The sequence below is a fragment of the Delphinapterus leucas genome, chromosome 9, assembly GCF_059928025.1.
Source record: "Delphinapterus leucas isolate spDelLeu-1000000601 "Yukka" chromosome 9, BTC_Dleu_Yukka2, whole genome shotgun sequence".
NCBI lineage: Eukaryota > Metazoa > Chordata > Mammalia > Artiodactyla > Monodontidae > Delphinapterus > Delphinapterus leucas.
Genome location: NC_143137.1, coordinates 14086774 through 14105884, shown reverse-complemented (window position 1 = coordinate 14105884; position 19111 = coordinate 14086774). Strand labels below are relative to the sequence as shown.

Below are 19111 nucleotides of genomic sequence, written 5' to 3'. Positions count from 1 at the left end.
CCTAAAGGGTCACCTCTGATCAGCGCTTTCAGGATCTCTACACAAGCACCAAATTCCCCACCACTAACAGAGGAACAGCTCTCGCTCTTCCACAAAAGGAAAACAGAGGAAAGGGATGGCGGAGGCCAGGGGAACTTAGTACCCCGCTGGGAAGTACACTCTGTGCGTTCTCTGGACCAGGCACCACTGCCCCCACGTTTAAATCAACTGCTCTCAGGTCACCAGTAACGCTGCCTTTTCTATCTTTTCCACACCAGACACCCGTGGGCAGCACACACACACACGCTCGGAAACATTCCAATATTTTAAATGTTCTCCAACCCACCCACGCGCCCGCCCCCTCCTGCACACAGATGCGTCTTCCTTTGGTTGGGCAGGGGCTGTGTCTCCTTCCTCACCATCACCCTGCGTCCTCTGCCCCCAGGTGTCAGTCACTTCCCACCCTGAGTCTTTGCTCCTCTAGCAGTCCCGAGGATGCCATACTGCTGCCCCAGAGACACCTGAGATGTAGTGCATCACACAGCTCTTCCCCACTCCCCAGATGGCCTTGCACACAGCACAACAAAGCAACATTCCTATATATTCCAGTAATCCAGTAATCCCCACTGCCAGACCCTCCCTGCCTTTCCCCTGGTGTGGAGTCTGCATGTGAATTTCTCACTTCCACACTCACCTCTCTCCCTTCTGCACCAAACCACATCCACACTGCCCTTCTGAACCGCCGAAAAGCCAGAAATCTTCCTGAAGGCACTCAAAGCTAACTCCTTGGGGTCAGGATCACTATACCCAATAGCCACAGTGCTCACACCTTTAGGCTTTTGCTTTGGAGGAAATGATTCTCCAAAGTCATCTTCTGCAAAGCAAATTCTACTTCTCACTAACCTGTATTTCCTTCCGGCAGAACAAAACAAAACAAAACAAAACAGTAAGCTCTGCTGAAACACGTGGGGTACTGGCCACACCTGCTCGGCTGAAATGCGAGGGGTTTTACTTCGCCAGACTTGCCAGGCTGAAAATTACTTACAACATAAGTCCAACGCCACTGCTACAGGCTGAACGTCCGCACAGCTGATTTAATCACAAGGGGACCTAGGCGACGAACAAGGCAGAGGTGAGTACAGGTTTGTCCCCCACGACCAGGAAGTCAACTCCAAGTCCATGTCCCACAAGAGGGTGTCTCCATCTATGTTACTGGGAGAGCACAGGTGGGCGTCTGCCCCAAGGTTCTTCTGTCCCTCTTTAGGTGACCCAGAAGGTAAGGTGGTGTCTTCCGTTCCCAGCTGAACCACTTAACACAGGGCTCTACACCCAGTGGGCCTCAAATGGTGCTGAAAGGTTGACTTCTGAGGGTGAAGTGCTGGCAAATAACTGGCTGCCTTCATGGCACAGAGGGTAGCAAAGCAGTCACCGGCACACCCTGATAGAAGCCTCTGGTTCAAGCCGAGTGGCAGGTAATAGAAACCAGGTTCCAAAAGAGCTCAGCTGAACAGGGGTTGGCTTGTTAGCTGAACTGGGAATCAGAGAGGACCCAGAGCAACCACAGGAGGCTTCTTCACATCGTGCTGAGAGCAGCCCCAACTCTCTCTCGGACGGTGAACGGTGAGTGCAGGAGGAGAAAGGGGAGAGACTGGAGAAAGATGCCCAATGTCATGAGTGACAGAGCAAATTCTGACTTGGGACCATGCAGAGAGAAGGGTATCTCTCAGCTCAGCAGAAGGTCTTCCCAGCGAGATACAAAAAGACTTGTGCATCACAGTAGCCAGCCTGCTTTAAAAAAGAATTTTTTTAGGTTAAGCACAATAGGGAAAATGCAAATGCAGGGCTTATCTGTGACTCTTAGCACTTCTGAAAATGACCATTTTGAGGGTGGAAGGATGAAGTGTTGGTGCACACGGGCATGTACGCACAGGCAGGCAGGAACACACACACACACACACGGCCCACAGCGACCCACCCAATCTAGCACAGTACAGGCAGTTAAAAAGGTGAAACTGTTGCTTTAATTGTGCCAATCGTGGGATGGGGAAGGCGCCAGCCGAGAAGGCATTTAAAGCAGATTGCCCCATTTAGGGAGATATGATTCTTGGAAAGGAAGACTGGCACTTTTCCTAGACTAAAGGTTGCACTGAATAACCAAGGAGCAGGAGGGCAGCAGCCCGGGCTGCTGGGCTTCAACTGGACTTCAGAGGCGGGCGCCACGCCCGGAGGCAGAACCGCTCAGGGCCGTGCTCCCTGCTCCAGTTCAGGGTCGCGTCCTGGTTATCTCTGCGTCTACACCCTTAGAAAGTGGGGAAGAGCTGCAGGCCAGGCCTGAACTGAGGGCTGGAAAGAGGACACGGCACACCAGGCTCTGTCCTTTCATTTCAGAACCATTTAAAGAGAAATAGTTACTTAATCTAAGTCTCTCCTGATAGAAGGAGCGTGAACGGGAGGTGCTCGGTGCTGTCACCTGGCTTTGGGTCAATGAAACGCCCAGCTGAAGCTTCACGTGCGCTGGTGGAGAAGAGAACCGATGCATCAGGTTTGGGGGAGGTCATGAGAAGAGCTGGACCCACACACTTCAGACACATTCCCTCCTATCAGGAGTGTATACCTTCTCTCTACAGTCCTGTAGCTCAGGACTATACCTTCTCTCTCGGAAGGAATTTGAAAGGTCCCCTAGCCCAGCTGTCCATCTTACACTGGATCATATTCCACAGCCGTTCCATCAAAAGGCGCTCACCTTGAACACCTCCAGCACGAAAGGAGTCTCTGATCCCCAGGGCTGTCCGTTTGTAGAGAGATCTGGGCATTAAAACGTTCTTCCTGACAGTCTGATTAACTCTGCTCCCTGTAGCTCCTCAAACCACTGGTTCCAGGTGGGTCCACAGCTATCTTTTTTGATCCATCTGCCCTTCAGATACGGCTTCTATCTCGTACATTTCAATTTTCAATTAGTGCCTTTCAGACGAATCTTTTCTTAGAGCAAATGCAGATGCTTTAGAACAATATTCTACCATCCCTGTTCCTCAGGTTCAGGTACTTTAGGAAAATCTATCTAAATGAAGGAATCAGTGAATTTATCAATCTCTCTCTTTCTCCTACCCTCAACCCAAACATGCCTAATAATAATATGAGGGTAATAATCTTGTTAAAAGTCACATCTTTTGAACAAAATTGGAGCAATATAAAAATCCAGTATTGTCAGCCTCTAAATCCTTGGACGGTGATCAAAAGTCTCCTGCAAACACACACACACACACACACACACACACACACACAAGATCTCACCTATTTCTGTAATTAAAATATCTTTCTTCATACACTGACATTAAAGAGAAATAATTTCTTATTCAATCTTATTTTTCTGGCATTAAATTATTTCCCTTTTCCTACAAAATATATGTATTTCAGCTATGCTATTTTTTCAAAATTTTTATTATACTTTGTTTTTTACAGCAGTTTTAGGTTCACAGCAAAATTGAGCAGAAAGCATGGAGATTTCCCACATACGCCCTGCCCCCACCCATGCATCAGCCACGTGCTTTTAATGTTCTTCAAGGCTTGCTTGAGACCCTGATCTTAACTAATACCACTTTTTTCTATTGTTAAATGTGATTTGTGTCCACACAACCACCTTATAAAAGAAATTCTGGAACACAGCCCCCCCGGTAAACTTAGGACTTCTTCAACACACCTGAGCTGATCTATCTCACTCAAAACTCCCTGTTCCCAGGCTCAGAACACCTTTACCTAATTTCTCATGTTTATCTTATGTAGCTTACCTAGGAGTCTCCAACAACAACAGAATCTAGGGCTTAAACTCATCCTCCTGCAAAGATAACGAATCTCCTAGGCATATGTTCCAGCAACTGTCATTCATTCTAATATAAGAGAAGGTAGCATTGGCCATCACAAACCATATATCACACAAAGTTGTTTTTACAGGGCTGTTGGATATAACACATGACTTTCTCTCCTAGTGGGAAAAAAAACCCCACTCTCTAATTATATTCTGCCTATGGTAAAATAATTTATGTGTGCTAAACCACACAGTAATTTTAAAAAGTAGAGGTGGTCTAGAAATATAATAGATCCAATCATTCACTCAATAAGCATCTAGTTGCACCAAATATTTGCCAGGCCTTATTTAGGCATTGGGGCTTTAGAGCTGAAAGCCCACTCCCTGCCCTCACGAAGTCTCACTAGAGTGGGTGGCGGCATAAGCAAACTAAATACATAAAGAAATCAGCAAATCAAAGCCACAATGAGATACCACTTCACATCCACAAGGATGGCTATGATAAAAAAAAGATGGACACAGGCTACAACATGGAAGAACTTGAAAACGTTATGCTAAATGAAAGAAGCCAGTTGCAAAAGACCATGTGTTGTATGATTTCATCTACATGAAATTCCATAACAGAGAGTATTAATACATTAATGGTCTCCAAGGAATGAGGGGAAGATGGGACTGGGGAATAACTACTAATGGGCACAGAGTGTCTTTCTGGGGTGAGGAAAATGTTATAAAATTAGATAGGGGTGATGACTGCACAATGCTGTGTATATCCTAAAAACCACTGAACTGTACCATTTAAATGGTGAGTTACAGCTCAATAAGGCTGCTAAAAATATATATGAAAATCAACAATCTTCATACATGCAAACAACAACCAATTAGAAGACAATGAAAAACTATAAGCATAAACTTAAGATATACATAAACTATATACAGTAAACTTTAAACATTACTAAAGTACACACAAAAGAAAGAACACATGGAAAGAAAACATGATCTTAGATAAGACTCAACACCTTGTAAAGATGTTAATACCCCCTGAGCAATTTATAAATTTAATGTGATCCCAATGGAAATACCAACAGATTTCTTCTGAAAACAAGACATGATGATTCCAAAGTTCATATGGAAAAACAAACAGGGGGAATAGCCAGGAAAACTCTGAAAAGAAATAGCAATGAGGGAGAACTAGTCCTTTCAGATATTAAAAGACAATATAAACCTCAATAATTAACAACAGATCGACCAGTGGAAAAATACAGAATCTGGAAACAGACCCCTGGGCCTACAGGAATTTAATATATGATAAAGTAGACATCATTATACTGTGGAAAAAATATAAACTTTTTAATAAATGGTGTTTGGACAACTGAATATTGGAAAAATATAAAGTTGGCACCAAAATCTCAGAACATACCCTAGTATAAACACCAAATGAACCAAGATGTAAGTGGAAAAATAAAATTACAGAAGTACCAGAGGGAACTTAAAACCTGACATAGGACATGTCTTTCTAACTCTGACTCAAAATATAGAAGCCATAAACAAAAAGGTAAAAGTGATTACATAAAATTAAAAAGACTTCTGAAGGGCAAAAGACACCACCATCAGTGAATCAAAACATATATGACCAAGCAAGAAGAACTACAATCCTGCAGCCTGTGGAACAAAAACCACATTCACAGAAAGACAAGATGAAAAGGCAGAGGGCTATGTACCAGATGAAGGAACAAGACAAAACTCCAGAAAAAAACCTAAATGAAGTGGAGATAGGCAACCTTCCAGAAAAAGAATTCAGAATAATGATAGTGAAGATGATCCAGGACCTCGGAAAAAGAATGGAGGCAAAGATCGAGAATGTGCAAGAAATGTTTAACAAAGACCTAGAAGAATTAAAGAGCAAACAAACAGAGATGAACAATACAATAATTGAAATGAAAAATACACAAGAAGGGATCAATAGCAGAATAACTGAGGCAGAAGAACGGATAAGTGACCTGGAAGACAGAATGATGGAATTCACTGCTGCAGAACAGAATAAAGAAAAAAGAATGAAAAGAAATGAAGACAGCCTAAGAGACCTCTGGGACAACATTAAACACAACAACGTTCGCATTATAGGGGTCCCAGAAGAAGAAGAGGGAGAGAAAGGACCCGGGAAATACTTGAAGAGATTATAGTCGAAAACTTCCCTAACATGGGAAAGGAAATAGCCACCCAAGTCCAGGAAGTGCAGAGAGTCCCATACAGGATAAACCCAAGGAGAAACATGCCGAGACACATAGTAATCAAACTGGCAAAAATTAAAGACAAAGAAAAATTACTGAAAGCTGCAAGGGAAAAACGACAAATAACATACAAGGGAACTCCCATAAGGTTAACAGCTGATTTCTCAGCAGAAACTCTACAAGCCAGAAGGGAGTGGCATGATATACTTAAAGTGATGAAAGGGAAGAACCTAAAACCAAGATTGCTCTACCCAGCAAGGATCTCATTCAGATGCGATGGAGAAATCAAAAGCTTTACAGACAAGCAAAAGCTAAGAGAATTCAGCACCACCAAACTAGCTCTACAACAAATGTTAAAGGAACATCTCTAAGTGGGAAACACAAGAAAAGAAAAAGACCTACAAAAACAAACCCAAAACAATTAAGAAAATGGTCATAGGAACATACATATTGATAATTACCTTAAACGTGAATGGATTAAATGCTCCAACCAAAAGACAGAGGCTTGCTGAATGGATACAAAAACAAGACCCATCTATATGCTGTCTACAAGAGACCCACTTCAGACCTAGGGACGCATACAGACTGAAAATGAGGGGATGGAAAAAGATATTCCATGCAAATGGAAATCAAAAGAAAGCTGGAGTACCAATAATCATAACAGATGAAATAGACTTTAAAATAAAGAATGTTACAAGAGACAAGGAAGGACACTACATAATGATCAAGGTATTAATCCAAGAAGATATAACAATTATAAATATATGTGCACCCAACACAGGAGCACCTCAATACATAAGGCAACTGCTAATAGCTATAAAAGAGGAAATCGACAGTAACACAATAATAGTGGGGAACTTTAACACCTCACTTACACCAATGGACAGATCATCCAAACAGAAAATTAATAAGGAACCACAGCTTTAAATGACACAATAGACCAGATAGATTTAATTGATATTTATAGGACATTCCATCCAAAAACAACAGATTGCACTTTCTTCTCAAGTGCACATGAAACATTCTCCAGGATAGATCACATCTTGGGTCACAAATCAAGCCTCAGTAAATTTAAGAAAACTGAAATCATATCAGGCATCTTTTCTGACCACAACGCTATGAGACAGAAATGAATCACAGGGAAAAAAACGTAAAAAACACAAACACATGGAGGCTAAACAATACGTTACTAAATAACCAAGAGGTCACTGAAGAAATCGAAGAGGAACTCAAAAAATATCTAGAGACAAATGACAATGAAAACACGATGATCCAAAACCTATGGGATGCAGCAAAAGCAGTTCTAAGAGGGAAGTTTATAGCTATACAAGCCTACCTCAAGAAACAAGAAAAATCTCAAATAAACAACCTAACCTTACACTTAAAGGAACTAGAGAAAGAAGAACAAACAAAACCCAAAGTTAGCAGAAAGAAAGAAATCATAAAGATCAGAGCAGAAATAGATGAAATAGAAACAAAGAAAACAATGGCAAAGATCAATAAAAACTAAAAGCTGGTTCTTTGAGAAGATAAACAAAATTGATAAACCATTAGGCAGACTCATCAAGAAAAAGAGGGAGAGGACTCAAATCAATGAAATTAGAATTGAAAAAGAAGTTACAGTAGACACCGCAGAAATACAAAGCATCCTAAGAGACTACTACAAGCAACTCTATGCCAATAAAATGGACAACCTGGAAGAAATAGACAAATTCTTAGAAAGGTATAAACTTCCAGGACGGGACCAGGAAGAAATAGAAAATATGAACAGACCAATCACAAGTAATGGAATTGAAACTGTGATTAAAAATCTTCCAACAAACAAAAGTCCAGGACCAGATGGCTTCACAGGTGAATTCTATCAAACATTTAGAGAAGAGCTAACAGCCAACCCTCTCAAACTCTTCCAAAAGACTGCAGAGGAAAGAACACTCCCAAACCCATTCTATGAGGCCACCATCACCCTGATACCAAAACCAGACAAAAATACTACAAAAAAAGAAAATTACAGACCAATATCACTGATGAATATAGACACAAAAATCCGCAACAAAATACTAGCAAACAGAATCCAACAACACATTAAAAGGATCATACACCATGATCAAGTGGGATTTAGCCCAGGGATGCAAGGATCCTTCAATATACTCAAATCAATCAATGTGATACACCATACTAACAAACTGAAGAATAAAAACCATATGATCATCTCAACAGATGCAGAAAAAGCTTTCGACAAAATTCAACACCCTTTTATGATAAAAACTCTCCAGAAAGTGGGCATAGAGAGAACCTATCTCAACATAATAAAGGCCATATACGACAAACCCACAGCAAACATCATTCTCAATGGTGAAAAACTGAAAGCACTTCCTCTAATACCAGGAACAAGACAAGGATGTCCACTCTCACCACTATTATTCAACATAGTTTTGGAAGTCCTAGCCACGGCAATCAGAGAAGAAAAAGAAATAAAAGGAATACAAATTGGAAAAGAAGAAGTAAAATTGTCACTGTTTGCAGATGACATGATACTATACATAGAGAATTCTACAGATGCCACCAGAAAACTACTAGAGCTAATCAATGAATCTGGTAAAGTTGCAGGATACAAAATTAATGCACAGAAATTGCTTGCATTCCTATACACTAATGATGAAAAATATGAAAGAGAAATTAAAGAAACACTACCATTTACCATTGCAACAAAAAGAATAAAATACCTAGGAATATACCTACCTCGGGAGACAAAAGACCTATATGCAGAAAACTATACGACACTGAGGAAAGAAATTAAAGATGATACCAACAGATGGAGAGATATACCATGTTCTTGGATTGGAAGAATCAATATTGTGAAAATGACTATACTACCCAAAGCAATCTACAGATTCAATGCAATCCCTATCAAAGTACCAATGGCATTTTTTTACAGAACTAGAACAAAAAATTTTAAAATTTGTAATGGAGACACAAAAGACCCCGAATAGCCAAAGCTGTCTTGAGGGAAAAAAACGCAGCTGGAGGAACCAGACTCCCTGACTTCAGACTATACTACAAAGCTACAGTAATCAAGACAATATAGTACTGACAAAAAAACAGAAACATAGATCAATGGAACAAGATAGAAAGCCCAGAGATAAACCCATGCACCTATGGTCAACTAATCTATGACAAAGGAGCCAAGGATATAAAATGGATAAAAGACAGTCTCTTCGATGAGTGGTGCTGGGAAAACTGGACAGCTACATGTAAAAGAATGAAGTTAGAACACTCCCTAACACCACACCATACACAAAAATAAACTCAAAATGGATTAGAGACCTAAATGTAAGACCAGACACTATAAAACTCTTATAGGAAAACATAGGAAGAACACTCTTTGACATAAATCACAGCAAGATCTTTTTTGATCCACCTCCTAGAGTAATGGAAATAAAAACAAAAATAAACAAATGGGACCTAATGAAACTTCAAAGCTTTTGCACGGCAAAGGAAGCCATAAACAAGACAAAAAAGACAACCCTCAGAATGGGAGAAAATATCTGCAAACGAATCAACAAAGGATTAATCTCCAAAATATATAAACAGCTCATGCAGCTCAATATTAAAAAAACAAAGAACCCAATCCAAAAACGGGCAGAAGACCTAAACAGACATTTCTCCAAAGAAGACATACAGATGGCCAAGAAGCACATGAAAAGCTACTCAACATCACTAATTACTAGAGAAATGCAAATCAAAACTACAATGAGGTATCACCTCCCACCAGTTTGAATGGGCATCATCAGAAAATCTACAAACAACAAATGCTGGAGAGGGTGTGGAGAAAAGGGAACCCTCTTGCACTGTTGGTGGGAATGTAAACTGATACAGCCACTATGGAGAACAGTATGGAGGTTCCTTAAAAAACTAAAAATAGAATTACCATATGATCCAGCAATCCCACTACTGGGCATACACCCAGAGAAAACCATAATTCAAAAAGACACATGCACCCCAATGTTCATGGCAGCACTATTTACAATAGCCAGGTCATGGAAGCAAGCTAAATGCCCATCAACAGACAAACGGATAATGAAGATGTGGTACATATATACAATGGAATATTACTCAGGCATAAAAAGGAACAAAACTGGGTCATTTGTTGAGACGTGGATGGATCGAGACACTTTCATACAGAGTGAAGTAAGTCAGAAAGAGAAAAACAAATATCATATATTAACGCATATATGTGGAACCTAGAAAAATGGTACAGATGAACCGGTTTGTAGGGCAGAAATTGAGACACAAATGTAGAAAACAAACGTATGGACACCACGGGGGGAAAGCAGTGGGTGTGTGTGCGTGTGATGAATTGGGTGATTGGGATTGACATGTATACACTGAAGTGTATAAAACTGATGACTAATAAGAACCTGCTGTATAAAAAAATAAATAAAATTCAAAATAAATAAATAAATACACACATACAAAAAACATATATGACCAACTGGGAAAAAATATTTGCCACTCATATCACAAAGAATATATAAAGAGCCCTTAGAAATGAAGAAGAAAAAGACCAACAACATAGTAGGAAAACATATAAAGTTCAAAACACAGTTTGCATAAAATAAATATCAAATGACATTTGAACAAATGAAAAGATGCTCAACCTCACTTATAATAAAAGAAATATAAATGAAAACTACATTGAAATACCATTTCTCACCTACGAGCAAAAACACAAAAGTTTCCCAACAGATTCTATGGGCTCTGCTCTACGGAAACAGGCACATTCGTAGAATGCCTGTTCTAGTGAAACATGGTACAAATCCTAACCGGAGGAATTTGTCAATACCTTTTAAAAGTTACAGATGTATTTACCCTTTGACCATACAATTCCACTTACAGGGTTCTATCCTACAGATGCACCTGCATGAGTATGAAATTACATGTTTATAAGGTGACACAATACAGATGGTTTATAAATAGCAGAGGATTGGATACAATCCAAGATTATGTTAATGTTCCATAAACCTGGTATGTCAACAAAATAGGTACTCTGTGGCTGTAAAAAAGCCTGAGGATAATCTCTAAGTACTACTATAGAGAGAGCTCCAGAATATATTGTTAAGAGAAAAAGTTAAGATGTAGAACAATATATATGGTATGCTACCTTCTGTATGAGTGTACACACACACACACACACACACACACATACACACAATTTGAATATGCATAATGAAAGACTCAAAGGGTCAAGACACTAATAAAAATGACTACCTATGAGGGAACAAAGTAAAGACTTCATTGTGTATATCTTTCTATATGGTTTAAATTTATAAATTTTTAAAAATTAATTAATGAATTTCTTTTTGGCTGCGTTGGGTCTTCATTGCTGCACGTGGGCTTTCTCTAGCTGTCGCCACGGACTTTCTCTAGCTGCGGCCGCGGGCTTTCTCTAGTTGCGGTGAGCGGGGACTACTCTTCGTTGCGGTGCACAGGCTTCTCATTGTGGTGGCTTCTCTTGTTGCAGAGCACGGGCTCTAGGCGCGCGGGCTTCAGTAGTTGTGGCACGCGGGCTCACTAGTTGTGGCTTGTGGACTCTAGAGCGCAGGTTCAGTAGTTGTGGCGCAGGGGCTTAGTTGCTCCGCGGCATGTGGGATCTTCCTGGACCAGGGCTCAAACCCCTGTCCCCTGGATTGGCAGGCGGATTCTTAACCACTGCGCCACCAGGTAAGTCCCTATATGGTTTAAGGTTAATTATTTTAACTTTCAAACAAAAAAGAAATGTAGAAAGAATAACTTAACAAATTCCCATATACCTGTCATCTATGTTTAACATTGGTGTAGTTTTGACGTTGCGGTCATATAAACGCATCACCTCTCTCAAAAAAAGCTAAATTAAAAATTTTTTTAAACTGAAAAGAAGCTGAAAGATATGAACCTAACCATATGTCAAACTGGTGACACAGTCACCCTGAAGAAGAATTTATTTTTAGAGATTTTAGAATGCAGCTTTTAATTATACAGTTGATCCTTGAACAACACAGGTTTGACCTACGTGGGTCCACTTATACACTGATTTTTTTCAGTAAACATACTGGAATTTTTTTTTTTTTAGAGACTTGCAATAATTTGAAAAAACCTGCAGATGAACTGTGTAGCCCTAGAAATATCCACAAAAAAAAAAAAAATCAAGAAAAAGTTAGGTATGTCATGAATGCATAAGATATATGCAGATATGCATGTAACATACAAAATGTGTGTTAATCAACTGTTTATACTGTTGGTAAGGCTTCCAGTCAACAGCAGGCTATTAGTAGTTAAGCTCTGGGGAAGTCAAAAGCTGTATGTGAATTTGTGACTGTGCAGGGGGTGTAGGCTGGTACCCCTAACCCCTGCACTGTTCAAGGGTCAACTGTACATCCTTAGTTGGATGCATGCTAAAGAGAAGACAAAATTACAAAGATGTGTTAAAGTTTCTTTTGTTGTTTCAGCATTTGTAATAATATAAATGTTGGTGTTTTGAAACTGTATTCTTATATTTATAGGTTATAGAAGAAATAAAGATTTTTTATAGAAAAGGAGTTACGATGATAAAATTGAGGAAAGTAAGCGCATGCACAAGGTAATTAAAACTAAACTAAACATGTGTCTGAACTCTTAGTTTTTAACAACATGTACTTTCTAGCTCTGTCCACTGAAACTCTCTAGAAAAAAGTCACCTCTGTAGTAATAACCACCCCTAATGCCCAGATCGTGGTCTCTAACACCACTGTCCAATACCACTACAAAGTCCAAGATGGGCCTGGGGCCTTTGCACCATTTAGCAAGAAAGCTTTTCACGATTGTGAGGTCCTGTCAAGAGGTCACAGGAGCTAGGTGCGGGGGTCTCACTGCCTAAAGTTGTAACAAAAAGATTAACGATCAAAACATACCAAATCAATAAAAATCCACAACTACTTAATGATAAAAAAGAAAAGGCAGAAAAAACTCATTTATCACTATTTGAAATGGCTACTATGCAACTCCTTAATTTGAAAATTAATCGTTAAAGGGTGAGTATTAGCAAAGATCATGCTTTTCCAGTGAGAACTATTATGTCGGGGGAACCAGTTGGCCCCAGTTGAAGAGGAAAAGCTCTACTTTATATAAGAATTAGGAAAACATCACTTTACAAAACCTAATGAAATGTATGAGTCCAGGCAAGAATTATCATTTGGTGCTAAAACCATTCAGTTAATGGTCTGTATGCCAAAGTTATACCTCACAGATCACCTTTTGGTCTCAAGGGGGAAAATGGAACTGGACAGGGAAGGGTTCGGGCTGCCATAACCCTCATCCAGGGGTCAATCTGAGCTTCACTAATAGTGGGTCCCTGGAAGGTGAAGCAAGCGCCCAGAATCAACTCTGGAGTATTCTAGCCCAAAATGATGAACCTGAATTCACTGAGCCCCTAAGACACAGGAAATAAAGGAGATGAAGAAATCGAGCTCGGCACCACCCTAAGGAAGCAGCCCCACACATCTAGAAGGTGACCGCTTCTATGGGCAACTGGCCTACTTCTTTAGAGAGAGACTGCCAGGTTGGGAGATGAAAAGAAAGTTACAACCAGATGCAGTGCGTGGTCCTTGATTAGATATTGATTTCAACAAACTGGCTTCAAAGGACATTTGAAGGCCAGTAATGGAAATCTGAATATGGACAAGGAACTAAAGGAAATAAAGTTTACTGAAATAAAGGCTGTAAATTGTTCATTGAAAAAAGCAGATTACAAAACAGTACATCATTTTGGTGTTAAAGAAAAAAGTATGCGTACATATACATGCACAGAAAAAGACCTACAAGGGTAACAGTGGTAATCTCTGGAGAAAGGAAAGAGAAAGGGTGTGTGTATGTTTTGCTTGCCTTTATCTTCTAATTTTTGTAATGCACAAGTGGTGTTTCTATAATACATCTCTTGGAAAAATAAAAGTAGTTAAATAAGGCTTTATATTTCATCACTGCTAATCTACAAAAGACCATCTAAGAAATGATGCATGACCTTCCTAAAATATGCTAAGTGGTCTGTCCACCGAGAGCACGCAGGATTCTTGGGATGTTCTTCAATTTGGAGCTTTGTTACTTGGATGATTCTCTGACAAATCAAAGATTTTCTTCCCCAGATGATGGCAGTGCTGTAGGAAAAAACTAATACCAGTTAAGGTCTCAGAGGGATGAGGTGATGGTTTGAGATAAGAAACAAAACTCAGTTTTTAAAAGGGGTGCCTAAATGGCTCCTCAAGCACGCTTCACCTCCATTTCCCTGTGTGAAAAAACGTTACCAGCAAAGTTCAAAAAAATCTTTAGGAGAAAAGGGAGACCAGCAGAACCGAACACAGCACTCAAGTCCCAGGGAGAAAGCCCTGGACTAGGTGTACCTGATGGCAGAATCACCCTCTGACAATAAAGACACATTCACACCCATTTACAAACTCACTTATCAGGATTTCTTTTCTCTTTAATCATCACTCTCAAACTGAGAAGATATACTAGAGGCTCTGAAAGGGTGACTTCTGCAGGTTTCTATATTGCAGCATCATACAAAGATCTGTACGAACAAAACTGTGCTGTACAATCATGTGCTGAGTTAACAAGTCTTGGAAAGTGTCTACAATGCATGTGAAGGTGACACGAGCAGAGAAGACAGAAATGACAGACTCGGCCCATCTTCCCGGAGCCTGCAGTCCAATGGGGCAGGCAGGTGGAAAACAAAGACACACGAACACACAGGCACCCGAACACTCTAAGTGTCACGAGGGAAAAGAGCGGCGTGCCCTGCGATCAGAACAGGGGCATCTAATTTACAGGAGGAAGTGACATTTCAGTTGTGACTGCAGAGTGAGCAGGTGCTGGCCAGGCAGAGGGCAGACGAGCATTCCAAGCAGGGGGACTGTGTGCAAAGGTGCTGAAGCAGGAAGCAGCAAGGGACAGTCACGAAGGGGACAAAGGGGAAGACTGACCTAAAGTGAGATTGCAGAAATCACCAGGGGCCGTGCTGTCGCTGTGTTACTCAGGATTTGGGATTTTACTAGCAGTGTGATGGAAGGCGGTTGGCCATCTGAAGTAGGAGAGTGATCAGATCTGTTACACTTAAAATCCACATGGAAATCGGCTGGAGGCTCAAGAATGGATGGGGGGCGGGGTGGGGACAGGTCAGGCAGGTAGTGCAGACGAGATACAGAGGTGGGTTAGACTAGACTGCAAGGTTCCAAACTACAGCCTGAAGGCCGAATTCAGCCCAAAGCCTGTTTGTGTAAGAAAAGCTTTACTGGAACACAGCCCCACCTACTCATTTACGTCTGGTCTACAGCTGCCTTCATTACCACAGCAGAACTGAGCGGCTGTGACAGAGACCATTTGGCCTGCAGAGCCTAAAATATCTATTATGTGGCCCTTTACAGAAGGCCTGCTGACCGATGGGCTAGCGGACGGCAGTGGAGAGAGAAACAGGTTCACCATATGAAGCAGATCGTATTTATTTGTGGATTCCGTATCTGCGAATTCACCACCTTGCTAAAATTTATTTGTAACTTCAAAACCAATCCTCAGCAAGTGCTTTCACAGTCATCCCTGGGCACACGCACGCTGCCAGGAAAAACCTGGGCTGCATGAAGCCTGATGCCTGTGTTCCCAGTTGAGGTCAAAAGAGGTCAGGCTCTGCCTTCTTGCTTCAGCTCTTATACTATAAGCAAGCCTACTTTCCGTCGTCTATTTAGTACCACGTTTTTCACATTTTTTGGTACTTTTTTGCTGGGGATTTTTAAATGACCCCCAAGCATAGTGATGAAGGACTGTCTAGTGTTCCTAAGTGCAAGGAAGCTGTGACGTGTCTCATAGAAAAATGCATGTTAGGTAAGCTTCACTCGGGCATGAGTTACAGTGCTGTGGGCTGTGATTCAATGCCAATCAATCAACGATATATATTAAATAAGGTGTCTTTAAACAAAAACACGCATGAAACAAGGTTATGTACTGATCAGTTGATGAAAATATGAGCAGAGGCTCGCAGGAAACTAATCCTAGGAGTGGTGGTCCATCATCCCCTAATCCAGCCTCTGCGGTGACTTTATAGAACATAACTATAGCGAAAAACAAGAATGGCTATATTTGGGAAGCAAAAACCAATAAAATTCGGCGATGGATTAAATATGAAGTGAAATGAAGTCGAGGATGACACTCAGGTTTCTGATGTGAACGACTGGGTGGAAGGAGATGCCATTTATGGAAATAAAGATCTCTGGGAGAAGCACATATTTCAGGTGGTTGACCAAGAATTTTTTCTTCGTACACGTTAAGTTTGAGATGCCTGTGAGACATCCAAATAGAGATGTCGTGTAGATTGTTGGCTTTATGACTTCGGAGCTCAGGAAAGAAGTCTAGGTAAAGGCACAGCTTTGGGAGTCACTGACATACAGAGACGATGGTGTTTGAAAGCCCTTGAGAATGGTATGTGCCCCCACCCGAGCCCCGGGCAGGAGGGACTCTGTGCCTTCCTGAATCAACAGGCAGGTGAATTTCAACCTTTATCTAGGTGGTTTGATTTGTTTAATATAAAAACACTTAGGGGAGGAAACTAATCCAGTGGTCTATAACTATAACTAGATAAATGTTCATACCCCTTGACCCAGCAATGCTTCTTTGAAGAACCGATCCTAAAATTCAGACACCCCTTAATGTTACACTGAACGACACTGAGAAATGATTCATGATAGAAAAACCAGAAACAACCTGACATTTGGGGAATGCTACACTAATAAAAACCACCGATATTCTCCTCTGCGACTTCTTCAACAGATTCTAAGCTTAGAAATTTCAACCCCTCCAGAGGTTTAATAAATATCCACTTCTGTTTCCTTCAAGCTTTCTTAAAAAACGGATTTTTTTAATCCATTGATAAATTTACCTTTATCCATTAAAATGCAGGCTGCTTCCGGGGAGGGGTGTACATCTGTTTTGCTCACTGCTGCACCTCTGGCACCTAGAACAGTCCCTGGCATACTTAATGCGCTCGGCAGACTTTTGTTGAATTTAACATTTTAATCACATAGAATTTATCTTGGTATAATGTTATGAGGTGATGATACCCGTTGCGATTTTTCAAATTGCTATCACGTGGTCCCATTCCCATTTGTTAAATCAGGTTTCCTTGCCCCACCGCTTCGTGGAGCCTTCTTCATCATCTATTAAATGCTCACAGACAACAGGATCTTAACACTGGCACACCTACTCTGCCCACTGATGGGTCTGTCAAGTTTCGTGCCAAATCTGAACCTTTATGGTTTGGTTTAACACATGGCAGAACTGGCCCTTCTGCTGCTCTTATCTTTCAGACCTGACAGTTCTACGCCAGCCACCTTATCTTTCAAGAAGACCAACAGAAATCAGTTTCTCAAATTTTAAAACATTTATTCAGATTCTGATTGAAACAACATTTTACATTGGGAGCAGAACCAGCGTATTTACCAATTTCACTCTCTTATCAAGGAAGGGATTGGGAAGACTTTCCGCTTTGCAGCTAGAGCCTGGTGGGCAGGGGTGGGAGCTCTGGATCCAGGCTGCCGGGGGCGGGCAACCTCAGCTCAGCGGCCTGTGAGCGGCCGAACCTTCCAGTGCCTCCTCAGCGTTAACACAGCTGGGCAGAACCTACCCTGCAGCATTACTACAGGATTCAATGAATTAATATAACTGAAACCTTAGAACAGAACTGGCAATACCAAGGGCTTGATAAGTATTAGCTGTTACCACCTTTTCATAACTTTTTTTCTTAGAGGTCTCAGGAAGATTATTCTCAGATTTCTGGTTTAGCTGCTCAAATGGGTTCATGGTGTGGCTGCCCCTTACTATATACCCTCCTACATGCCAGCTCCCGGACTAAGTGCTTTACACTCACCATCTCGTTTGTCCCTAATGGATGGAGAGGAGGCGGATGGGACAGCAGAGCGGGGGTGAGCGTGGGGTGGGAGGATGTGTGTCTGCAACATCAACGCTCCAGCACCGCCAGCCCCCCGCCGTGGCTGCCCTGCTCCGGGAAGGATCCCGGATCCTTCCTACTCGAGTTAATCGTGGCTCTCCGTGCCGCATGTTGCACCGACCACTCCAACTGCCCCGTGCGGAGCTGGAGGGCCGGCAGGCCGGTCAAGACAAGAGCACGCTCTGGCGTCAGGAGGGCTCAAGGCCTAGTTTATGAGACTTTGGGCAGGTTCTTTAATATCTCTAAGCCTCGATTTCCTCTTCCGTAAATGGAGACAATCACAGAGCTCTTTATGTTGATTAATAATAATATATTATTACTGTGAGAATGATATCTGCCCATTCTACTCTGAGGCCCCAGTGCCAAACTGGATGAACTACAGACTGGCAGGCTCTGGAGAGAGAACAAGAGAAAGTAGCCCCTGCATGGACGGGCCCTGGAGGAGATGGGGCCTCGTCTCTCCCGGAGCTGAGGCAGAAAGGCTGGAGGCTGGAGGCCATCTCAGCCACCAAGAGCAGTACAGCAAATAATACCCTGGCCAGGTCTCCGACTCCCACATGCCCAGGGAAAGTTTTCATCAAAGCAGCTATCATCTGATTTTAAATATACACTGATTTCTCATTCTGAATGCATTCCTCTAAAATAGGGGCTCTCGATTAGAAATGCAAATTCTCAAGCCCCACCCCAGACCTAATGAAACGGAAACTCTGAGCGTGGCGCCCAGTGATTTGTTTTAACAAGCCCTCCTGGTGACTGACGGTTTCCAAAGCTGGAGAAGCACTTCTCCAAAACAGCTCCCTACACAAATACTCCCCAAAGTGAGCCCCAGTGTACCTGCACTTGGACCCTGACACCTACGAGTGTAACAAGGCAGAGACACAGCCAAGATACACAAAGTCAAACGATCAGCAGGCAGGTAAGAAGCCTGGCTCGTTGTGGGTAGGTGAGTGGGGAATAATAAGTAGGTGGAAGCAGAGAGGTGAGATGATGTCAAGGGAGGACAGAAGTAGGAGAGGCAGTGAATGTCAATGGCTGAAACAGACAAAACGGAAGAGCTGCTGGACTGACTAGGCTCTCTGTCAAGTTTCACTGTGGGAACAA

The 19111-nt window shown here is 41.7% G+C and overlaps 1 protein-coding gene across 10 annotated transcripts in view; it reads right to left on the bottom strand.

The window, feature by feature from the left end:
• Positions 1-19111, bottom strand: part of HIPK2 (homeodomain interacting protein kinase 2) — a 196828-nt gene that overhangs the window by 163910 nt on the left and 13807 nt on the right. The window contains exon 2 of one of the 10 annotated variants that reach the window (XM_089917331.1): positions 1025-14174. The exons of the other annotated variants lie outside the window; for them this stretch is intronic. The gene's annotated coding sequence lies outside the window, so the exon portion shown is untranslated. The remainder of the gene's footprint in view (positions 1-1024; positions 14175-19111) is intronic. 10 annotated transcript variants of the gene reach the window in all.